Source organism: Lepisma saccharinum, chromosome 11, assembly GCF_977018435.1.
Source record: "Lepisma saccharinum chromosome 11, izLepSacc3.1, whole genome shotgun sequence".
Taxonomy (NCBI): Eukaryota; Metazoa; Arthropoda; class Insecta; order Zygentoma; family Lepismatidae; genus Lepisma; species Lepisma saccharinum.
In genome coordinates this window covers 79,440,161-79,464,385 of record NC_139239.1, presented here as the reverse complement: position 1 = coordinate 79,464,385, position 24,225 = coordinate 79,440,161, and the positions used below count along the sequence as shown (strand labels likewise).

General features: G+C 36.4%; 1 protein-coding gene across 1 annotated transcript in view; it reads left to right on the top strand.

Annotated features, from left to right (window-relative positions):
• Positions 1 to 7,103: 7,103 nt before the first annotated feature.
• The window catches only part of LOC145995328 (uncharacterized), a 42,303-nt gene continuing 25,181 nt past the window's right edge, over positions 7,104 to 24,225 (top strand). The window contains exon 1 of the mRNA XM_083131936.1: positions 7,104 to 7,342. The gene's annotated coding sequence lies outside the window, so the exon portion shown is untranslated. The remainder of the gene's footprint in view (positions 7,343 to 24,225) is intronic.

Below are 24,225 nucleotides of genomic sequence, written 5' to 3'. Positions count from 1 at the left end.
GCATTGTTAGCCAGTTGTAGGTTAGGCAGTAAGCTTCAGGGACTCTTTCTAAAAGATAATGTGGTAAAACTTTGCTTCATATGTTAGGAAGTTTAGTGCAATATCTATAATATTTTTTATTTGCATTACCACACACTGTATGGTGCCATAAGAAGTAGTTACGATGAGAAATAATGTGAAAATTGAGTAAAAATAAATCAATTGAATGGTGACAAGCTCATAAGATTTTGCGCAATTGTTGAAGGAGCTATCATAGAATGGACCCTTATACATTTGACACTACTTTATTCAACAGATACAGATAGTGATCTAATGCATATTCATTTTCAGTAACTTTTCTTTGTGTTGACACGCTTTGACCTCAGCTCACTAACAACTCTTGCATCTTGGAATTTATCTTTCTTGAGTGACATAAAATGCAGAATGCTTTGTCTTGCATAGTTATATGTTTCTAAAATAATTTTTCGTCTTTTATTTTTCTCGTAGAGCTGAGATATAGTTGGAGAAAATATGGCGAAAGGACTTGAGGCACAAAACATACAAAAGTTACAGAGTTTGCGGAGACAATTTTTCAGAGAAAATGTTTATGAATTTTAATAGAAATAAGTTAGTGCATGATGCATACCCAGATTAGAACCAAGTAAGTATATTGCATTTCTTATGGAATAACATTGTCATCAGTTATGTGGCTCATGCATAAGAAATTGTATTTTCCCTTTTCTGCATTAAAAAAATATATGCTTTAGAGATAAATTTTGCTTAAAGTACATAACACCTAACAACACGATACATTGCTTGAGGATGTTAGAAACAAATGTATTTAATGTTTCACTAAATATTCCAAGCAGGATGGATGAAAAAGATATGATTTTCAGCTAAACAGTCCTGTAAAATATTTGAAAAGTTTGATTAAAGGAAATAAAATGCACACATTTTTCTGTTTGAGACTGTACATATGTGAACCTACTATGGAAATGTTTGTTGAGTGTGTTAATGATGCTTTAATAATTTCAGTAACTTTTATTCCAGTGAAAGTCTGTAGGACCTCAAAGAGATTATCATCATACCTTATGCAAAATATATGAATTACTAGTGATTCAATAAATATATATACCTGAATAACAATGTGTTTATTTTCCCTTACATTTGTTATTAGCAATAGAATATAATGTTTTACATTTCCACAGTATGAGTATTAAATCATTAAGAGTAATGTACTTACTCTGAAACTGTTCTCTTCTTCTGGAGTATTTCAACATGTAAATTCATTCTTGGTGAAGTATAACATGTCACCATAGTGAGTGTCCGACCAAAAAAACTATCAGTATGACACAATGGTTTGTCTAATGGAATTTCATTAACAATATTATGATAGTATTCAATACAGTGGAAATTATTTGATGTAGGGTTTTAAGGATTTCTTATAGTCTTTCACTTTTTATTCCATATGTTTAATGCTAACAATATAATTTATATGTGTAATTGGAAGTAAGATGCTTGAAATAAATTTTGGGATTTGTAGGCATAATGACCATATTGGGCCATTCAATGTATGTGAGGAAGAATCCTCTTATGTAATATCCTTACTTGAGTTTGAACTGTTCTTTTAGGTCTACTTTATGCACAGAAAGGCTAATTTGGTTGAAACTACCGTTTAAAGTGGGATCCGAAACACTATGGGTCTCCACCGGGTATCGAACCCATACCTGAGTTAAAAACTGGGTGTGAAGAGCCCCTTGAGAAAGGTTGAAAGTGAAATGTTATAAAGACTTGCAAAGGACATACACAAAACTACGAACTTCCTCAGAGACAGTATAAGAGCCCAGCTCTTCTCAAAAAGGTAATGACATTTCTTAAAGTGCTTTCATTATCTCCCAACCTGGTCAATAATTGGTAAGATCAAAAGTTTGAGGAAAGTATAATCTACACATTAGGTAGGAATAAGCCAATCACTTAACATTTAGACATGACACATTGGATGGTCTAGCCCTTGCAGCAAATCATCATGAGTGAGACACCTTTGTTCAATACGAGGCCAAGTTAAAGTTTCTTGATGGAAGGGATGATATGAGAAACATGCAGCAATGATCGACCTGATAGTGTGAAGCTTGAAAGAATGATTATTTATTAACTCTTTTTGTTCACTTTCTTTTAGACTGACTAGAAACATGTGTGACATTATTTAGAAGTAGCAGGGATTTTGTCAATATGGCATCCACTATGAGTGAAATGTTGCTGTTCATTGGTTCATTTCCAAGTGGCATATGTCACATGTCACTTTGGTGTGAAATCTCTCTAAATTGCAAAAAATACTGTTGGTTTCTTTGTCATCAGCTGGAAATTTGCACATTTCTTTTGTTTTTTAATTAGCTTTAAAAAATTCATGTGCAATATTTATTCTGAATGCATAGATTGTATCATCTTCAGTACTGTATTAAGTATATGAATATATAAAATACATATCTGTGTAGGATAAGATCTTTCAGTGGTGTATTTTTAATTCCATTGTGTGTGTGTTTAGGAGTGGGGGGGCTGGGAGTGTGCTTATCTAGCTTGATCCTACATACTCAATGACTGCTTTGTTTTTTATTCTAAGACATTCATATTTCGAGTCCAGATTTTTGTGTAACTATGAAATATGTAATACCATATGATGAAATTGTAGTCAATATGTAGAGTGGTTCCAGTAAGTAACTTCGAACAAAACTCGCTTGTATGACATATTCCTACTCCCATTCTAGATTAAAAATTAGGGATGTTTGACAAATATTAAAATGAATAAGCATGCAGTGATTAGTTGATAATATATCTTACAAACATTCACACGTTTTTAGAAATGGGTTGAAATTACTCTCATGCAAACCAGAAAAGTGAAATTTTATACAACTTCGATTGATTGATTGATTTGGTGTTTTAAGTCAACTTTATTCACAGTAAGGCCAATCGGGACTGGACCTACAGTTTAAAGTGGGATCCGAACCACTATGCGTCTCCATATAGGTACAGCTTCGAGATGAGGTGGTTGCTATATAGGCATTCTAGGTTAACTTGTGTAAGGTGTAACCTTTTCTTACACTATTTTCCCATAACTATTCATTATGATCATCATAGTAGTTTTTACAGAGAAATAGACTGATAGAATTAAAACAGTTACAATTTTATTCCAGAAATTATTCTGTTTGATAACTTCCCCAATGAGCTGTGTCACTCATAACTATTATTTTATTCTATTCTCTCATGGCAGATGACACTGAACTAGTTTCTATGTCGTATTGTCCAAAATACTATTTCATCTACAGAACACTGAATGTAAGTTGTGATAGAAATTAACTGTAGTGTAAAATATTTACTTTCATCTACAGCATAACATAACCCATGGTTCTACAGAATAGTTTCTCAACCTATAGGGTGCGACCAACTCCTGGGTCCTGAGGGGACATTTAGTGGGTCGGGAAGTTGGGGTCGAAACTTTGTTAACTGGGTCTTAAAAACCTATTACCTTAAATTACTTAGATATATTGTTTTAACAATTTAAATTCAGGTCGTGTTGTTGTAAAAGAGCAAATATATGATTATAGACTAGGTGCACACCCCTACAAAGTAATTCCGCTTGTTCCCATTTTATGGGTCCCATGAAGTGTTATATCCTTCAAGGTGGGTCCCCGACTGAAAAAGGTTGAGATCCACTGCTGTACAGCCCTGGAAGGTCCTTGGCCTATCAACTGACTGCCAGTCTGCCTCCCACAACCCTATCTAGAGGTGTGGAGATCTTCAACCAGTAATGGGGTGACGTGGGGTCAGAACATCGAACCCTCAGATGTTATAGGAGATTTCCCAGACTGGGTTACGCTACTCACTTGTAGGTCCCAAATTTTCTTAGGATGGTGGTTAAGTTTGGAAAACAAGTACTGACTGACTATATGTATATATCTTTTATTCCAGTATATTTCATACCTACAAGCCGCCAGCCGATTTGTAATGGTTTCGTTAGATGAATAGCGTTAATGTTCCATCAGTAGTTTTTAATATACGTTTTATGATTTATTCTTATTTCCTGAGACAAAACCTTCGAATCCTGTCTTTTGTTTCCCTGGTATTTTCAGCATCAAATCCCCCCCCCCTCCTCAGGGTACTCCACTGGTATCAATTGCAGAGAAAGTGGATGCATTTGTCTTTCGTTTTATGAGGCCATAGACAGATGAATGGAATTTTCTACGTTGGTAAATCAGAAGTGTCTACATCTTGCGATTGAATCTGGTAGGCCTACACAAGGGAGAAAATTACAGTGAACGCACCAGAAACAGTTGCTGGTATTAAGTGTGCTGTATCCTGAAGATTGCCACCCACGTTAAACTGTGCAGCAATTGTTATGAAGAGAAAGAGACAATTTGGGAAATGTTGCAACATGGCTCGAACACCCTTTAGAATACTTTTTGTAGCGCAATGATCCGCTCACCCCACCCTTCCATACCTGCTTTTATTTTCTGCTAATAATTCGGACATATCTCGTAAGGTCGTAGTATTTATTTTATTTAAGTTCATAAAAATGTTCTACAAGGATAAATACCATTGTTCGGTTAATGCAGGGGTCCTGGGTTCGAATCCCTGTTAGAGCTTTCTTTGTGTCATCAATTTTTCGTAGCATCGTCGCGATTAGCCTAAAATTGAAAAAATGCGACGCTAAATAAACAACGACGAGGGAGGGGTAAAATGCATTGATCTACGAACAAAGTAATCGCCGTAGAGTTTACACAAGATAAAATCGCGATTTGCCCAAAATGTCAGAAAAGCAATGCATAATAGGGAGAATACGAAATAAAAATACTTATTACCACAGATAATACACGGACCATTTTTCATGCACAACGGAATGATTTACGTGTTGGAATTTCAGGAACTTGAAATTATTTTTGTATGTTGTGCTTCTGGGCTACTTATTCTGTATATCTCTTACCTTAGATGTAGAAATCATTCATACATAATATGCATTAACTGAACAATGGTAATTATCCTTGTAGAACATTTTTATGCACTTAAATAAAATAATTAATTCGACTTTACGAGATATGTCCCGAATTATTAGCAGAAAATGAAAGCAGGAATGGAAGGGTGGGGTGAGCGGATCATTGCGCTGAGACGCATTCAACTGTCACTGAAAAGAGTAAGATATGATTGGCGGAGAGGTTGCTATGACAACGCTTTACGTTTCGAAACAGCCGTAGGGTGGCTCCACATGTCCGGTTTGGTATACGCACAGATTACAAAGGAGATATAGGAAGTAAGCGATCTTATTAATCTGTGATATCACGCTTTCGCCACGGATCGACGAAACTTTGAAACTTAAAAAAAAAAACTCCTCGGTGTTGTGCATACATCTTGGTATGGTAGTTCGGGGCGCAAGCTAGGCCTATGCGATCATAGGAATGCCGATGGACATGCATTGATACTATGCACAATACTGCAACCATTATTCGTTAAGAAATAAAGCTAGCCTAATGATTAATTTGGACTAGAAGGCTAAAAAGCAAATATTGGCTCGGTTATTATTGCATATCTCTTGGTATGGTAGTTCCGGGCACAAGCTAGGTCTATGTGATCATAGGCATGCCGATAGCCACGCATTGAGTTCATGCGTTTTAGTTGAGTCAATTCATCGACAAAGCGAAATCCTCGCCTTCATCTCAAGTATATTCGCATTATAATTGCCATAAATAAAGAATAAAACTTTTTAGTTTATCTACTGCAGCAATGTGGTTTTATTTCTCTGTGCTGGGAATATTGTCTTTGCTTAACACTATCCCTGTACCTGAGAGGAGTCTGTGTACTTCACCGAGTCTCATCGTTCACCGCTGATTATTATTAAGTCATTATTTATACATATAATAATACGTTTAATAGTATAATAATACAGGCATGAACGTTTCATCTATTAGCTATCAGTTTGAAATGGCAATCATGTTTGTTTTTTTTTTGTTTTTTTTGTATCCTTACACACCCTTATAACTGTAGTATAAATGAAAATTAGTACCCCAATATTATACCAAATTCTTAGCTGGCCCATACACTGAATGTATAAACTGGGTTACGTGGGCGAACGGACACAGGCAGAACCTCGCCCTTTAAAAAAGAAAATTTGAATTTGAATTTCAATATGCTCCTCTTGTGTCAGCCGAAGTGGAAAAAAGCTTTTCTCAGTACAAGGCTTTGCTGGCTGACAATATGCAAATATTTTTATTTGAAAATTTACAGAAAGTAGTCATTGTACATTGCAACTCAGGGCTTATAACAGAAACTAAAAAAAATAGTATGTGAGAATATCAGAGAATATGTTAAATTTTGATGTTTGAAACAGGTCAGTTGTGAGGTCATATTTCAAATTAATTATAGTGTCGTCGCCTTGTAATCAAGGGGTCCCGGATTCGATCCCCGGTGGAGGCTCATAGTGGTTCGGATCCCACTTTAAACTGTAGGTCCAGTCCCGATTAGCCTTACTGTGCATAAAGTGGACTTAAAACAACAAATCAATCAATCGATCAATCAAATTATAGTGCATATTTTTTTAAAATTTAAGTCATAAGAGAATTTTTTATTTTGCATATTTTGGTGATTATTAAGTCATAAAAAGTATATTTTCTCACTGCGATTTGCTCTCCTACAACACAACACACTTATAATAATTTATTTTCTTCTTGTAGCACAAAACTACATTTTCCCCCATATAAACCATGACAATTGGTATTTTTCTTGCAATAAATCTTAAAAGATTGTTTTAAAATAATTGCATTCTCTCGTACAGCTGTTCTCGTCTGCTGGTTTAGTTCTTTGAGGTTTGGCATAACGTCACTTGCATTGCATGAAGTCAACCAGTCAGAGAGAAGAATTATAGCTTTTCTGCCGAACCGAATGAGATCTGCACGCAATTATGCAGGCAGTGGGACAATTATATGCTGCCATCTACGAATAACTTTGCCTGTACAGTTGGATCGAACGTTCGAAGCCAATGTCCGTTTGTGTCTGCGACCTTGAGGATTTCCAGATCACGTGATCATAACTTACATGGTTGGGGGGAGAAAGAATAGATGCGGAAACGGGAGAGGGGAGGAATCACCGCGTCACCTATACAAGGAAAAACTTCCTAAATCCTTCGTCATAAAATCGCTTCTCCCAACAACCAGGAGGGGAATCAATGCAATGATTAACTTCGTAAGGGTAGGGCGAGTTATCGCAAGTAGTTGAGGCACAGATAGAATATTACATCTTTAGAGAAGTGTCGTTGAATGTATAAGAGCATACGCATGGAATCCAGCTCTCCGTTGTCTCGTCAAGGCTTTCCTGGCACAAGGTAAGTCTTCCTTGCATCGTAAATATGAAGTGTTCAGAGCGCAACTCGCCTAACTCCATCGAGGACAAGTTTGAGAAAAGGTGCATGCATAAGAAATGACGTGCATAGTTTAATAACGACTAAAATCAGAATAATGATACAGGAAATACAAAAATATTACCAAAATATGGGGTTACTTAATTTGTACACTGAATACGTTTACCAACTAACTAGAATAGAATAGAATAGAATAGAATAGAATAGAATAGAATTTATTCCCAGTATGAGCCTTTACAGCTATACATACCATACAAGTGAAAAATTTTCGTGCACTTTCCCTACACCCTTCCTCCTTTTAGTCTGCTTCCACCTTCACACTGCTTGGGAGTTCACAAACACTATTTCATTTGAAATCTTTCCCTATACTTGCACTGTTACCTGAGTGATTCCTAAATTTTCTCAAATTTATTTATTAATGTATTTATTTAGTACCCATCCCCCCTTTCACACATGTTCGCTATCCCCACTGAGCTTGTTTGCTCTCTTTACCCAGGCGTAATGTAGGAAAGTTCCCAGATTCCTTATTTGAGCCTCCCCCCCCTCTCGGTCTCTCCCTCCTAATAACGGTTGTCATTATATTCTCAATGTTATCTTCATTCATTTCCATGATATATTTTTGTCTTGCCTCCCCTGTATTTTTGCACTGGAGGAGAATGTGAAATTTCGTCTCGTCTTCGCCGCATAACGGGCATTCTACGCTCCCGTCCTCCCGTTTAAGTTTAACTTGTGCCCATCCCCCCAGTCTGAACCAGGCCAACCCTGACCTTTCTTTGCCCCACACAAATCTACGTAGTTCCTCCTTCCCCATTCTCGATCCGTATCCACTATTTTCGCCGATGTTAACGATATTTTTGCGTCGCATTCTGCCAAAATTTTCTGTTTGGTAATATCTTCCAGCCTGGCACGTATGGCCCCTAGCATCTGCGTATCAATTCTCCCCTCTATTCCCTCTTCCCACACCCATCCCAGCCCTATACTGTATAATTCCGTCTTTATTTTTGCTACCCATTGCCTCCCATTACACCCCCCCCCCCTTATATGTGATTGTACACAGAGTTTCTTCAGATTTCCCCTCCATGGTGATCAGTTTTGCCCAGTATTTAATGCTCCTCATTTTGGCATCCACTTCCTCTCTTAATTTTCCCATTTCCCTAAGTGCCCCACATGTTGCCGTACCCCTCCCTACTCCTAGCCCTTGTTTTAGGAATCTAGACTGTACGACGTTTACGGTTTCCCCTCCCTCCCAGACCCATAGTTCGATGCCATAGAATAGTGTTGCCTTAACTGTGGCCTCGTAGACCCCTCCAGAATTTTGATTGGAATATTTGGTACTTTGTATTTTATTTTTCTTGTTTTTTCTAACGCAAAAATTGCTTTATATATATTCCTGTGTACGTGCCTTGCCCACCTGCCCGTCATTGTCATCACCATGCATAAATAATCGTATTGTTTCACCCTATCGACACTTGTCTCTCCGTATTTCCATTGTTCATCCTTACCAAATACGTACCCATTCTTAAATACCATTATTTTGGTCTTCTTCATGTTTACTCGCATGGCTCATTTCCCGCAATATCCGTGTAACGTGTCTAGACCTGCTGTTGTGTTCGAAATCAGTACCAGGTCGTCTGCGTATAACAAAAGCGGTACCTTTACGTCGGATATCGTTGGTGGATCCGTGTCACTCTGCGTTATTTCCTCCACGATATCGTTGATGAAGAGGATAAACAGCAGAGGGGAGAGAACGCACCCCTGCTTCACCCCCAGTATTGATTCATTTGCACCTGTAACGCCCTCATTCCCGCACTTTACGCAAAACTTAACTTTATCATATGCCGCTTGGAGAGATCTGATCATTCTGGCGGATACTCCAACGTCCCACAATTTTGCCCACAACATTTGCCTGTTTACCGTGTCAAGAGCCTTTTTCAAAATCCACGTAGCAGCAATATAGTTTCCCCCTTTTGACCCCTAGTTTTTCTTGTATCAATGTCTGCAATAAAAGTACATTGTGTATTGTCTGAAATTTTTTCCGAAATCCAGCATGCAGAGGGGAAAGAACATCAAAAATTTCGCACCATTTTTGTAATCGTCTATATAATATCTGGCAGTACACTTTGCTCAGTACGGACAGTAATGAGACCCCCCTGTAATTGTTAGGATTGCTTTTTCCCCCTTTACCCTTGTAGATGGGGCAAATGATGGTATCCGACGATTTTTCCGGAAACAGCCCCTTCCGGTAGAGCCCATTCATAATTTCCCAGCCCATTTTCGCCATCAGTGAGTTTTTATTTGTGCTCTTTATAATCTCAGCGGTTAAACCATCCCTGCCTGCCGCCTTCCCGTTTTTTAGCGAGTTGATTGCTAGAGAGTATTCATTGTCTGTTACCTCCTCATCTAGAATTGGTACGAAGGTGCCCAAGTAATTTCCATCGTTCCCAGGTGTATTTATTTCTCCCTCCCTTGCTCCCATTATTCCCTTAAAGTGTCGTTCCCACGTTTCGGGGGTAATCTCAACCTCCGTGATCTCCTTCCCTCTTAAGTTTCGGATTATTCTCCATAGCTGTGCTGCGTCTCGCTGTTGCACGGCCTCCTCTATCGCCTTAACCCTTCCCTCCTCCCACTTCCCCCTTTCCCTCTCCAGTATCGTAGCGTATAGTTTCCGCTGTGTCACATACGTTACTCTATTTGCCTCGTTGCTGAGTATTTTGAATTTTTTCAGAGCCTGTGTCATTGCTTTTTTCTGAAATTTTCATGCATCTAATTAACTCTCTAGCCTTCTTAAACCAGAAGATTTATGGCTGCAGCAACACAAGCCTTCCATCTGTCCCTATCCTGAGCAAGAGCTATCCACTCTGTTCCATTCTTACCGATTTCCTTTAGGTGCATTTCAACGTTATCCCTCCATCTTCATCTTGGCCTTCCCGCAGGTCTCTTACCATCAGGTTTCCCAATAAGAATTCTATAAACTCTTCTTTTCTCTCCCATTCGTGCCACATGGCCTGCGCACAATTTAATTATTCTAATAATATCTGGACATTGATACATATTATGCAGTTCTAAATTATGTAGCCTTCTCCACTCAAGTGCCTCCTCATCCCTTTTGGGTCAAAATATTTTTGTAAGAATTTCATTTTCAAATAAAAATTTTGATCAAGTCACTCAAGCCACTTACTCTTGGTTGACTAACTACAGTGATCAAACAACAAGAAGTAATATATACAAGTAGAATAATGTACATGATTTTACCAATCATGAAGCAAAGTTCACCACGTCGAACGCAGGATTTTATCCGAAAGAGATGGTGGGAGAGGCAAGACATTCCCCCCAAACACTTCTTCAGTTTGGAGTTATGCGTTCCGATTTGTAGCAGTTTTATTTGTGCAATAATGGACGCAAATTAAACTTTAACGAAAATAAAATTGTAGACATAAAATATATAATTTACAAGTGGGAGCATCTGCCCCTTTGCCAAACTCCGGACGCACATCAAGTTCACTTCTTTTCTTTCAGTTGCATGTAGATTAGGAAAACACATGTTCCTAATTTTCTTTAGCAAAAGTATAATCTTGGAAACTTCGTCAGGGACGAATTTCATAAAATATAATTTTAGGAGGCGATTTTATTTTGTGGGCCGTTCTTACAACCAACTCTTTTCTCAGATAATAATGAAGCAGATGAAATCGATTCTTCCTTGCCACGTAAGTTAGATAATAATACAAAACTGATGTAAAATAAATAAAAACTTCTAATTTTGCTTCATTTTCGGGATAATTAGACTCTGCGAGAGTGTAGCATTTTTGCGGAGTTCGTGAAAGATCAAAGAGCCGGGAAAGTATCAGCCGGTATCTGTAAATACATTCCAACCATTACTTTACGATGCAGATAATACTGGTATCAGCCGATACCGATACATTGACATCGGTATCGGCTCAGCCTAATTATTATTATCATTATTTCTGAGACTCTTCGGACCCCTCTAAACGTAAGCTTAATTCTAGAGACGCGTCTATAGATTATGTGTATTTAACTCAACTATTTTGTGAATCTAAGTTTTGAATAAAAGAGATCTATTGTAGAAAATAAAGATATGCTAGTACCCTTATTACCCAGTAAATACTGACAAGTAACAGCCATGTGGTTGTAGTGCTTTTCACGGTCGAGTCGTCCGTGGAGCGGCCGGCGGATAGCGCGTCTGCCGGCAAACTGGATGCAACATCCACGGAACTCGAACCGCTAGCTATGTAATGGAACAAACTCGTACAGTTACATTGAGAGTTACAATGAAGTTGAGCGCGTACCTTGTTACAAGAGGTGTTGGAAATGTTCTCCTGCATATGGATCTTTTTAGGAAATTTGTACTAACACGTATCAATTCCTCTTCCAAAATTGCTTCCATTTCTCTCCTGATATTTTCTTTCAATTCTTTCTGGCCTCCCCGTCGACTTGTAATCAAGGGGTCCCGGGTTCGATACCCGGTGGAGACACATATGGTTCGGATCCCACTTTAAACTGTAGGTCCAGTCTCAATTAGCCTTACTGTGCATAAAGTGGACTTAAAAAAACAATCAATAAATCTTTCAATTCTTCTAATGTATGACTTCAGGTATAAAAGCTTGGTAGCACGCCAAGCACACGTCATGAAAATACGTTTCTTGTGAATGGCGTCGGAGGGACTTTTCAGGAGTATGTTCCAATCCGATCATGCTTCAACGTCGTCTAGTTTCTCCTCAGTAAGCACACACCGTTTCACCCTTCGCTTCTTATCAAGAACAGACGCTCTTTCCCTACATTTGTTCACAAGGTTTCGAACACTGTTTGTGTGTGGAACAGAAACATCTGGGAATTCTGCCCAAAATACTGGTGCCGTGGTCGAAGCGCACAGTGGTTGAAGCGCACCTTACTTCGTGGCCTTGACTGCAGCTAACTTCCAGATCGCGGAACCGGTCGTATGACTAAGATAGTAGAGTGGAGGGTTGTAGGAGTTGTCAGTCATGGGAGTGCTCGTAGTATTATTATTATAATTATAGTATAGAAACAATATTGTTATTGATTGATTAATGGATTTGGTGACTTAAGTTCTCTTCATGCACGGTGAGGCTAACCCGGACTGGACCTGAGTCTGTGAATATTATTAGGTTAGGTTGACCAACGAATACGGAGGGTTCTGAATATGTACTTGGAAGGATATTTGCTTAAATGCTTACGTACACTGGCGTATATTACAAAGCTAGAATAATGGTTATCTCTGTAAATGATGTCATTTTGTAATTACTTATGACACATTGTGCGACACGACACGAAAAACGCCATATTGTATATACATTTTTAAATATGGTGCCATAATTTTCAGTCTATAGCATGCCTATTGACAAGGTCACCAGGCCGCTTGTACAAGTTGGTTGTACTATTCTACAGAAAAGTAAAAATAATTTCTGTAGATAGGGATGTCATTTTGTAAATATTTGTATATTTTCTGACTGTATTTGTTGATTAGGCTTAGTCATTATAGTAATATACGGGTTACTTGTAACCCACGACCTGACCCACCGAATTCCCTTTGTGCGCTTAGCCCACCTAACTTCCCTTGTGCGCTTTGCCCACGTGCGTCTTGTACGCCAGTTCTAAGTACGTACCTAGGATTTTAATTCTTATGATAACAATTAGACGTAATTTAGAAACAGTATATTATTATTCTAAGAAAACCCAAACCCATACAAAAAAATAGCCATTGAACTAGTAACACCGAGAAAACGTGACGAAATATCTATTGCGGGTTCAACTCAATGACGGCGTGCGGCGAGAAATGAAATCTAAGAACCTCCAACGAATAAGGCTGACGAAATCAATTCATCTTGCCTTGGCGGTAGGTTTTGTACTTTAGTTGTCAATGGTCAGAAAACTTCAAACCCAAAGCAGGGTACAGTGGATTAAGTTACAGGTACAGGTAGGTACAGGTTAATTAACTGTTTTCCCGAATGATTTTTTCGTGTTGTTTGTTCCTTAGTTAAGAAATGGTACACTACGTATATGCTTTCAATTCCATTTTCTTTGGCGGGAATAAAAATATCCCTGGCAAGTATTATTTTCTTTTCTGTCGGTGATAACAGTTTTTGTGGGGGGAATCGCCGGGACCCCCCCCCCCGTTAATTCGAACACTGGTATGACGTCACTTTCAGAACGAAGTCCATTATTAGTTCATAGTCAGGGAAGTGCTTTTTCATAGTATGCTTTGTCAGAATACACGACAAAACCTACCTACCACCTGGGCGGCTACCTGCGAAGGGTCTTAAAATATTTGCGATGCCACAAAACGTACCACTTGATGGGACGGCATCAAAAATCATTTACCGAAATTACGATTTTACGATTTTCTCTAGTTTTGATGATTTCCATCACACTTTATCCAGACTTTGGACTAGCAAAATTACTATATAATGTATATATAGCTATTTTGGCGTGTTTAAAATCAGCTGGGGTTAAGCTGTCGTCCACATTTTTTATTTTGTTTTATCTTTTCGTCTTATTTTTTCGATTTTCTTTTTAGTTATGTCAGCAGCAAGAATATTGTCTAAACTCTCTTTGCTTCTCACCGCAGAAAATGATAATTCTGTTTTTTTCTCCCTTGTCAGCTAACAGGAACCTAACCTAACCTAACCGCATGTCTGACATGCCAAGGGCAAGTCCAAGCGCTTTCCTTGAAGTGGTACGTTTTGTCGCGGAGTAAATATTTTGAAAGTATTAGTGGATCCTTCACAGGCAGCTGTTTATCTGAGTGGTAGGCTACGTTTCGTCGCGAAAACCCAAGTGGTACGTTTTGTCGGGACACCGCTTCGTCACCATCAGCAAAGAGAGAAAACAATTCCCTGAAGCCTACTTCAATGAGTAATATGTTAGCTATACAGTGTGGACCAAATTGTGTAACCACTTAAAAAAAATAGCTGAGACTTATCCAATGCCCTGAAACTGTATGTGGGTGAGGGAAAAGCCATCTATGTCACGTTACAAAGAGCCATCTTGGAGTCAACTTAATTTTTTAAATGGGAAAATGGTCATTTGACATATCATAATTGGTTTAAACTTCACGAAAAACACGATGGTGACTTCAGTTTTATTGTAACTTTAATCATATTCCCGAGGATGAGTTTCTACATCTGGTTAATCGTGACAATTGCGATGAATGGTGTATTGATGATTGCCCTTTTAAGTCTCAATTCGAATGTTCTGTTGCCTTAACCGTTTCAAAATGCTAAGCAAACAATCAGATGTCAGTGACATTTTAGAAAGCAACGTATTTCGTGAAAACGATTCAAGAGGCGATAACTCTTAACACGCCGTCGTGTTTCTCTCTTAATTCTAACCCACTTTGATGTTTTATTGTTTCAAGTCCTTTATTATGGACAGATAGGCTAATCGGGACTGGAGCTTCAGTTTAAAGTGCGATCCCAACCAGTATGTGCCTCCACCGTGTTACGATCAAGAAATTTTGATAAATTTTCGTGACTTTAATTTTTATTTTTGACAGCCCTCGTATAAATTCTTTAGGAGTTCTAATCTTTTTGCATGCATATTTTGTTCCTTGTAAAATTCAAAGCAAGTTGAAGCTTGCATTCATTTATTTATTATCAACAATGGGTTCTTTTTCCGTTGGCGCTGCTCGGTTTTGTCTGTAAATTTTGCTGCATTGTGTTTCTTGATATGCCTTTTTGGAACGGGTAATTGTTGAAAGCTAAAAATAATTTAAAAATAATTTAAAATATATAAATAAATACCAAGATGGAAAATATCGAGAGTTATGAATTACAGTCCTTCCCTCCAAACAGGAGGACATTTGTAAATTTGAATCAGCCCAACAAAGAGATACAGTATGACATCACGGTGGGGGATGGGTTTATTCATCCCCATAGATCAGATTTTTATATAAAACTTGGTATTGTAAAACAAAGTAATGGTGAAGAATATCCAGCTACTGCTAATGTAAAACTTATAGATAATTTTGTTCCATTCTTATCCTCACAAATTGAAATTAGGAAGCATGGTACAGTGATTGACAGGATTGATTTACATCCACTACGGTGGGGACATTGAAACTATCCAAATCAGAGAGTGTACATTATAAAGTTGGTGGGTTCGAAGCTGGAACAAAAATTCAAGCAAAAAGTCACACAGTACTGTTCCCCATGAGATTGCTATTTGGCTTTATCTCTGATTATAAATAAATTATGTGGAAAGGTGGTTTGAGTGTCATATTTCGCAGAGCACCCAATGATTATAATGCCATCATACAAAACTTTAAATGCAGATGGAACAGCTAATGAGGCTAGTTTACCCGAAGCTGCGAAATGTGTGATCCAGTCTATGGAGTTACGAATGCCTACAGTTCAATATGAGTCAAATTATGCTCTCAAATACAAAGCCAACATTTTGAAAAATCCTCAAATTCCGATACAGTTTTATACTTATGAATGCATACAGAAATCAGTAGAGAATAAGTTTTTTGAATTCGATATTACTAATCAGTTTCAATACCTACAATACGATATGCCAGAGTTTGTAGCTGTGTTGTTTCAGACAGGGAGAGATGACAATCAGGAAAAGGATAGCAGCCAGTTTGATAATTACAAAGTTAAAAATATGTATCTTAAGAATGGCAGAAATAAGAAAATGAGAAAATTATAATTTAAACATTGTAGAACAAGATTATTTGAAGTTATATGAAGCATTTAGTGCTTTTAAAAGAGTAACTGAAGGAAACGTAGATATGTATTATAATCCAGATGAGTTCATTCTTCACAGACCAATGTTTTTAATCAATGCATCAAAAAGAAAATTGTTAGTTATAAATGATCGAACAAACATTAAGTTAATATGTGAGTTTCATGAAACTCTACCAGAAAATACCATATGCAATGCAATTTTAATTGTAGCGAAATCATATATATATATATATATATATATATATATATATATATATGATGTAAAGAATGAAAGAGTGATAGAACAATTTTAATTTTTATACTATTTAATACTAATATATATAATGCAATATAATACAATATATTTTTATTTATTTTTATTTTAGAGCAAAAATTTAGCCTTAGGGCTACTCTACCACCACCTAACTCAAATAAATATTACAATAAATAAGAAAAATATTAAATTTTTAAATCATAAACATTTATTACAATGTTTACTTGTATTATAGTGTCCATATTCTTTAGTATGAACATTGCAACCTAATATTTGCAATTTATTATTATTACTATCAAGAGCTACTTTATTTTTTGTAGTATAAATATTAGGTAATTTGCTAGTTAAATAAATATTTCTTAAAATCTTTCATTGTACGTTCTCTTGTTCATACTCAACTTACATTTATCACAATGTTTACTTATGTTATTGTGTCCATATTCTCTAGTATGGATGTTACAATCTAATATTTGTAATTTATTATCTTCCCCATTAAGGGCTATCTTGTTTCTTTTTATTGTATGCACACCATCTAATTTGCTAATGAGATGATATGAAGACATGTTTTATGTTTTCTTTTCAAATAAGCATTCTTTAAAATCTTCCATTGTAAGTTCTCTTGTATAGCTCGACCACAAGGAAAAAAACCTTCCCTCAAAAGCATTCGCGCATCTTCCCTGCCGTTACCGGTGCTCGGGGCAGTGTTGCCAGGTCAGACTTGAAAAATCGGGAGATTGTTCCTTGGGAAACCAGAAGATCTGCTACAAAATCCGATGATCTAATAGTAGCGGATGAACGACCTTCTCGGGGGCGGCATAGGCGTGCGCACTGGGGGACAAGAGGATGTCTGCAGATTTTTTCCAGCGAGGGGGAAACAATGTATTTTTATCAGGCGGGTAAATGAGGCATTTACCCCGTATAATGTTGCCCTCTCAGAAAACACCACTTGAGTTTGAAATTATCACGTTCCTACATCCCTATTATAATAATGGATGTTAATTACTCTGACTGAAATCAACTCATACGTCTGAAATAATAGGTACTTTTATGTCAACATTCATTTTCCAGAAGGGGAGGGGGTGGCGACCATCCTTGCACTTCCTTCTGGACGTCCATGCCTCTTTATAATTTTGTAGAAAATTAAGTATTTAAGTATAGAATAGTATATTAAGGATAGAAAATTAAGTATTTTCAAGCCGATGAAGTTCCAAGCAACTACGGGGGAGGGGGTGCATTATTTCCTTTGTAATTGAACTATGCCGCTTCGTTCTCTAGCAAATTTCTTGTTATTAACACTCACATGCTTTATTCGTCAGTTATGCTGCCTCTATGTTACTGCATTTAATATATAATAGACACACACACACACACACACACACACATACATATATAAAATAATTTGCCCACGCTACGAAGTCAGTATTTCTACTTAGTAAGACAAGGACGTTTTACTGTGTTTCTGTCACTTCATTCATTTCATCAGTTTTTCATTCATCCTTGTTGTCGTACTTACCCGTAGAGGCACAAAAGCGACGTAAAATAACTAAAATAGAAATAGATTTTCGGGTGGGATAAAATACAACCATCTAAAAATAGTAACGTACTTGGACGTCAGCAGGATTTTTTCCAGGCAGGGGCAAGGAAGGTATTTTTTTCCAGGGGGCAAAGAAGGCACATTTTCTCCAATAATAATGTTGTTCCCTCAAAAATAATAATAATAATAATCCGTTGCGCAACAGCCCATGAAGGGCCAAGGCATACCTACCGACTGCCAGTCTCCCTCCCACGCTTTCTTTCGTCACCTCTAAGCGTGGAGATCTTCAACAAGTATTGGAATAGTCGGGGGGTCAGCCCGACGTATCCCCAGCCGTTATAGTAGGTCTTCTCGACCGGATTACGCTCACTCACTCGGAGCTCCCCAATTTCCTCACGATGGTGTGTTGCCACCGGCCCTATACGTAGGCCGAATAAATTCCGACCAGAGCCGGATTCGAACCTACGCCGTCCCGCAGCGAACGATCTCAAGACGAGTGAACGCCTTAACCCGCTCGACTACGGAGGAGGACTTCCCTCAAAAAACATTGCTTAAATTTCAATGTATCATATTCATGCAATAATTAACACACATTATTGCAGCTGAAATGAAATTATATGTGAAAAATATATAATTTTTGGTTGACTTTCATTTTCCAGGGGGGCCACGCCCCCCCTTCCGGACGCCCATGGTAATGTAGTAATAATAGTAAAATAATAATAATGCCCTAGCACATCGTTTGGCATAATTTCACAGTTCAAACAGCACTTTTCATGGCTGAGTGGAGTTCCACTCTCCCCTCCATGTTCAAGTAAGGTGACCAGGAAACTTGTTTTTGAGCAGGCCGTCGGAGGTGCCATAGCGATAGTTTATTATGGAATCCTACCGAGAAATCAATAGCTCTGGCAACACTGACGTTGGCCGCTCTGAAGGCTCCTTCCTCCTGTCTTTTTCCCCCACCCGCCAGCGCGATGGGGTCTGCGCAGGTTTCTTTCCTTGTGGTTCCACTATACATGATCGACTTATACCCTTGGCTCTTTTAATTTCTTTTTGCCATCAATATTTAGGCAATACATTTTTTTTCTTGACCAGCAAATTCAGTTATTATAGACCCTGTTGCCTCATCTTTCATTCTCCCAGGGATCATCTGATTTTCAAGACTGTGTAATGGATGATTTTCTGAATAATTACTAAGGTCAAAATATTCTTTCATAGAAAGCAAATCACTGTACAAATCGGGTGTTTCTATCACATACACAAAACAATCAGTATCCATGTACGCTATTTCAATTTTATCTTTGTATATAGGTTTCATAATATCATAATGAAATTTATACATTCTAATTTAGCTAATTCTAGAACTGCAACACCCACAGCTATTGGTGCATCACACTTTACTTTGTTTTTAGATCTTTCAATAAGAGTCAGATCATCTGTAATTCTTGGAAAACCTTTGTATGTGGGATCAGCAATAAGTTTGCTGAGTTTTTTTGGAGCACATACCAAATTACACCTTACTCCATTTCTTTTGTTCTCTGTGCATGTTCCAAATATAGCGTTAATTATTAATTTAAAAATATTTTTTTCATCTTTAGAATTTGTTTGTATTCGATTCTTTGTATTTTTCATAATATATTGAGCTAACCATTTTCCTTGGTCAAATTTTAACCCCTTATGGATTTTAGTAAGTTCCATAACTTGCTTCAAGTAATATTGCAACAGCCGATAGTGAAGTACATAATTCTTTTTATTTTCAAATGATAATATGAATTTTGTTTCCTCTGTACCTGGGACTTTCTGAGAAACTGATGCCATAGCTAATCCGTGGTATTTGTCATGGAGATTAGATGGATATTTCAAATCAACTTCCAGTAGACAACCTTTTGGATGATCTTCAGACCAATTTAAGAAATCCCTGTGTTCAAGTTCTTTCTTGCTCATCCATTTGTAATTACCGATTGGCAGTGATTGAGTCATCGCATAACCATATAAATTGTTCATATCAACATAAAATATGTATTTAGATGGTTTGCTAGGATCATAGTTAGGTAAATATTTATTGTTTGCTTTTCATATCTTAAAGGACACTGCACTATACCACCACGTTTAGCAGATTCAACAAACATGAACTGGTCAATATCGTTGATGAGACCAATTTTAACTTTTGTATTTAAAAGCATGGCCTGCCAGGATAAACCGGGTGTTGTGTACATAAAAACAGGATCTACTTCATATAATTTAAAACAACGTTCTCGAAAAGTTTCGAATACATCAGCCAACTGGAGAGTATCCATAATCAAGTAGTTGTCATGATTATCTCCCATTGTTTTACAATCTAGTGTTTTCCAGACTCTATGTGCATATTGATAATCTAACTCGCTACATTCTTCATCCTGAAGTTTGTTATAAAATTTATCTATCGATGTCTCTTTAAATTTTTCAAAATCATCCATGTGATCATATCATATCACCATTTTCTTTTCAACAATTCTATCTTATCCTCACCAAAATATTATTTTGTGTGAACAAATTTCTCGTTGGTTAATTGACTTACCAGAGTAGCCAAACTGCTGGGAATAAACTGATATGAATCCAAGAATCTAAGATCAATTTTTTTTCCATTTTCTAATTTGATAGTTTTCTCTATGGCAATATATTTATCTTTACTGCGTGGTATAATATTGATAATCTCTGTATCATACCCTAATTCTTTGATAAATAAATGTGCATCAACATTTTGCAAATTGTGAATTAATATTGGAATGAAATTAGGTTTTTTTTTTTATTTGCAAATTACATGAATTACAAATTGTATGGATATATTCTTCATTAAAATGGCTATGGTGTTTCTTTTTTTCACTATCAGAATTAAAATATCTACTACAGTATCTGCAACTTAAAGTATTATCATGTTCCTGCTGTTGTTCTGGTGTAAAAGGGTTTATTGGTATTTTATCATTATATAAGATTGGACTATATTTTTCACCCCACTCTCGAAGTTTTTGAATAAATTTTTGGTCTGCATCTTCACCTCGATAAAAATATAGTTCTGAATTATTTTGTTCATATGATTTAACTAATTTTAGTGCAAAACCACATGCTTTATGTTTAGCTATATTTGTTGTACTTGATTTATTCGAATCTGGAGGATGTTAATATGTTCCTTTAGTTTCTCTTCACATGTTTTCCCACCTCTTCCATCAAATTTTGACAAGCATCGATCACATATTGTTATTGTATGACAATTTGATGTTATTTGACTATGTACCAATCGTCCTAGATCCTGTATGAGACAATAGTGTTTCTTGTTTCTCTTTGTGATATATAATAAATGTATAACACATGTACCATCTGCTGCTGGATAGTGACGCAGTGGATAAATTTTATTATTTTTATCAATACCACAAACTTGCACAGCTATTTATTGATTTTAGTGTTCTTTATATTGTTTTTCAAATTTACTAATATCTGAGATATCTACTGGATATTTTATGCCTGACATAGTTTTTTTAGACTCTTCTATATATTCAGCATAATTGTAATTAGAGATACGATATTTTTTGTTAGATGCTGGATGAAAATGAGCTATGAGACACCATAAAAAACATTTATTGTCTTTATTTTGAATATTTATTACAGCATTCTTGTTTTTGATGTCGTCGGGTAATTTAATATAACTAGATCCACCCCCAAGAGGGATATATTTTGCTATTTTCAATTCAAGTTTATGGTTTGTATCACAAAGTGACCAAAGCGAACCTTTTCCTTAGAACTTTTCTTGTTTTGACTTAAGTTCTTTACAATTTTTTTCATAAATATCATACAAAGAACGAATATCAGTTTGTGTAAAATTAACACACGGGTACGATGAATGTATTGTTCTTTTTCACTATGAGAATTTATATACATAGAGAATAGATTAAAATATATTTTGAGAGGACATCTTTCAAGTTTATTTGTAATTGCTTCTATAATTTTTTCTTTCAATTTAGCTAAAAAATTTGGAATATCTGAGCCTTCATCATTTATATCTGATGTGGTATATTTTTTTATATACATTATTTTTGGTTTTTGGTTTCTGTTATTCATTTTTTGTTATTCTTTTATATAATTTGTATATATATATAATTATATATATTTTTTTAAAAAAATGTTTTGGTTTTATATATTAAAAATTTTAAAAATAACATTTCTTTGGTTTTATATATTTAATTTTTATTTTTAAAAAAATCTTTGGTTTTATATATTCAATTTTTTCTTTCAAATATATGTTAGAACAATTTATACTTAATAAAAGTTAATTATAAATGTATATGTTATTAGTATTCTACATACCAAAGTGCATATATATTTTTATACAGGGTGTCATTTTAATGGCGCCCACGGACCACGGGAACGTATAGAGGACATCAAAACAAACAACTTTTCTCAGTAAAATTTTTCTCGTTGGTGCATCGTTTCAGGGATACAGTCGTTCAAAAAAGCCCGTTTTGCCGCCTGAATGCTGGCAACCACACACAACATTTGATTGCATTTGTGACGTCGTATCCCGTCGTGAGGCGATGCGTTCCAGGGTTGTCAGGAACACACATATTCTATGAAAAATGACATAGCCACATTATGTACCGTAAAACAAAACGAGAAAACACGTTCCGAAACCTAACAGGAAGTAAACAAATGATACGAAAAATGGTAGAAAGGAAATAGAATTCAAATGGAAATGGCCATATCGAATTTTGTCTCGGCTTAGATGTCAAATATTTGCAAATCTAGTTACTAAGTTGGCATCTACAGTTTAGTCTATCCAATTCGTCCTTCTGATACTAGTTGTCTGTGACACAGATAACAAAATAGAAATGAAAGCACTCAAAATTCCAAAGGTAAGTAACACATAATATGATGTATATTCAGGGCATTATGAGGCAAGTGGCAAAAATGTTTGAAAATACAGGGATATAAGTAGTAGTAATACAAGCTCTCCGACGACTGTGTTTATCTATGCACCGGATACACATGTAATAGTTTGCAACGGTGAACAGGACAGTATATTCGCTACTGATTCATCATTACATTGTTAATGTGGTTGTACGTGTTTTAGTTGTAATGTAACAACGTGAACCTCGGATATTTCGGTTATCAACAGAAAAGTACCACAAGGCATCTGGACACAAACCTGCAGATATCAACCTTGCAACGAGATTTGCAAATATTTGACATGTAGCTGGGCGTAAACAGCCACATGTAAGCTGTAAGTCCAATAAAATTTATTGTTGGTGATATTTGATATGTTGGCTGAGACAAAATCTGACATTGACACTTCATTTTGAATACTTTTTTTACCATTCTCATATCGTTGGTTCACTTCTCCCTTCCCCAGAGATGACTGCAGATCTTCTGGCTATGATGTTCGGTCTTCTGGACGCGTTTCTCGCTTCGTTTTACTGCTAATAATGTGGTTGGTAGTTTGTCATTTTTCACAAAATTTGCGTGTTACTTGCAACCCTGCCGTGTGCTGTTTCGCTGCAGGAAATGACGTCACAGATACGATCAAAAGCTCTGTTGGGTTGCCAGCATCCAGGCGGCAAAACGGTCTTTTTTGAACGGCTGTAGCGTCGAATCGACGCACCAAGGAGAAAAATGTTACTGAGAAAAGTTGTTTGTTTTGATGTCCTCTATACGAATCTGTGGTCCGTGGGCGCCATTACAATGACACCCTGTATATAGCTTTTTTCTTTCTAAAGAAAAGGCACACATGTACATTTTCAGACGTAAAAATTAATCAGAATATATTATACATTTGAAAAATAATTTTATATACACTACATAGCACTGCAGCACTCATAACAGTATCTACATTTTCAGACGTAAAAATTAATCAGAATATAAACACATTTGAGAAATAGTTATATACACAGCACTGTACAGCATTGTAAAATAACTCAAAATCACTATCAATATATATATTTATCTTAAAAAATGTAATAATTGTAAATATATGCTTAAAATATACTGATGTAGGCTCAAAAAGTAAATTTTGTCCCCTATGAGTTGAGCTTTGATAAACAAACATCTTTTTTTTATACTATAAAAATGGTAAAAATTGGATTTTTTGGATGTTTTCCCCCTTAGAAAATTAGCAGAAATCAGGGTAAAATAAATAAATAGCATATAAATGTTCACCAACATACCATTACCTCTACTACTCCATATGTCCAAATCTTTTGTTCAGGGAATATAATTGCGCAATCCCGCTAGTATAAATACCAGCCGTTTCGCTGGCAAAATAATCAGTATATTCAGGAATCTGTAGGTGATTAAATCGCTTGTCGAGGTCCAGGGC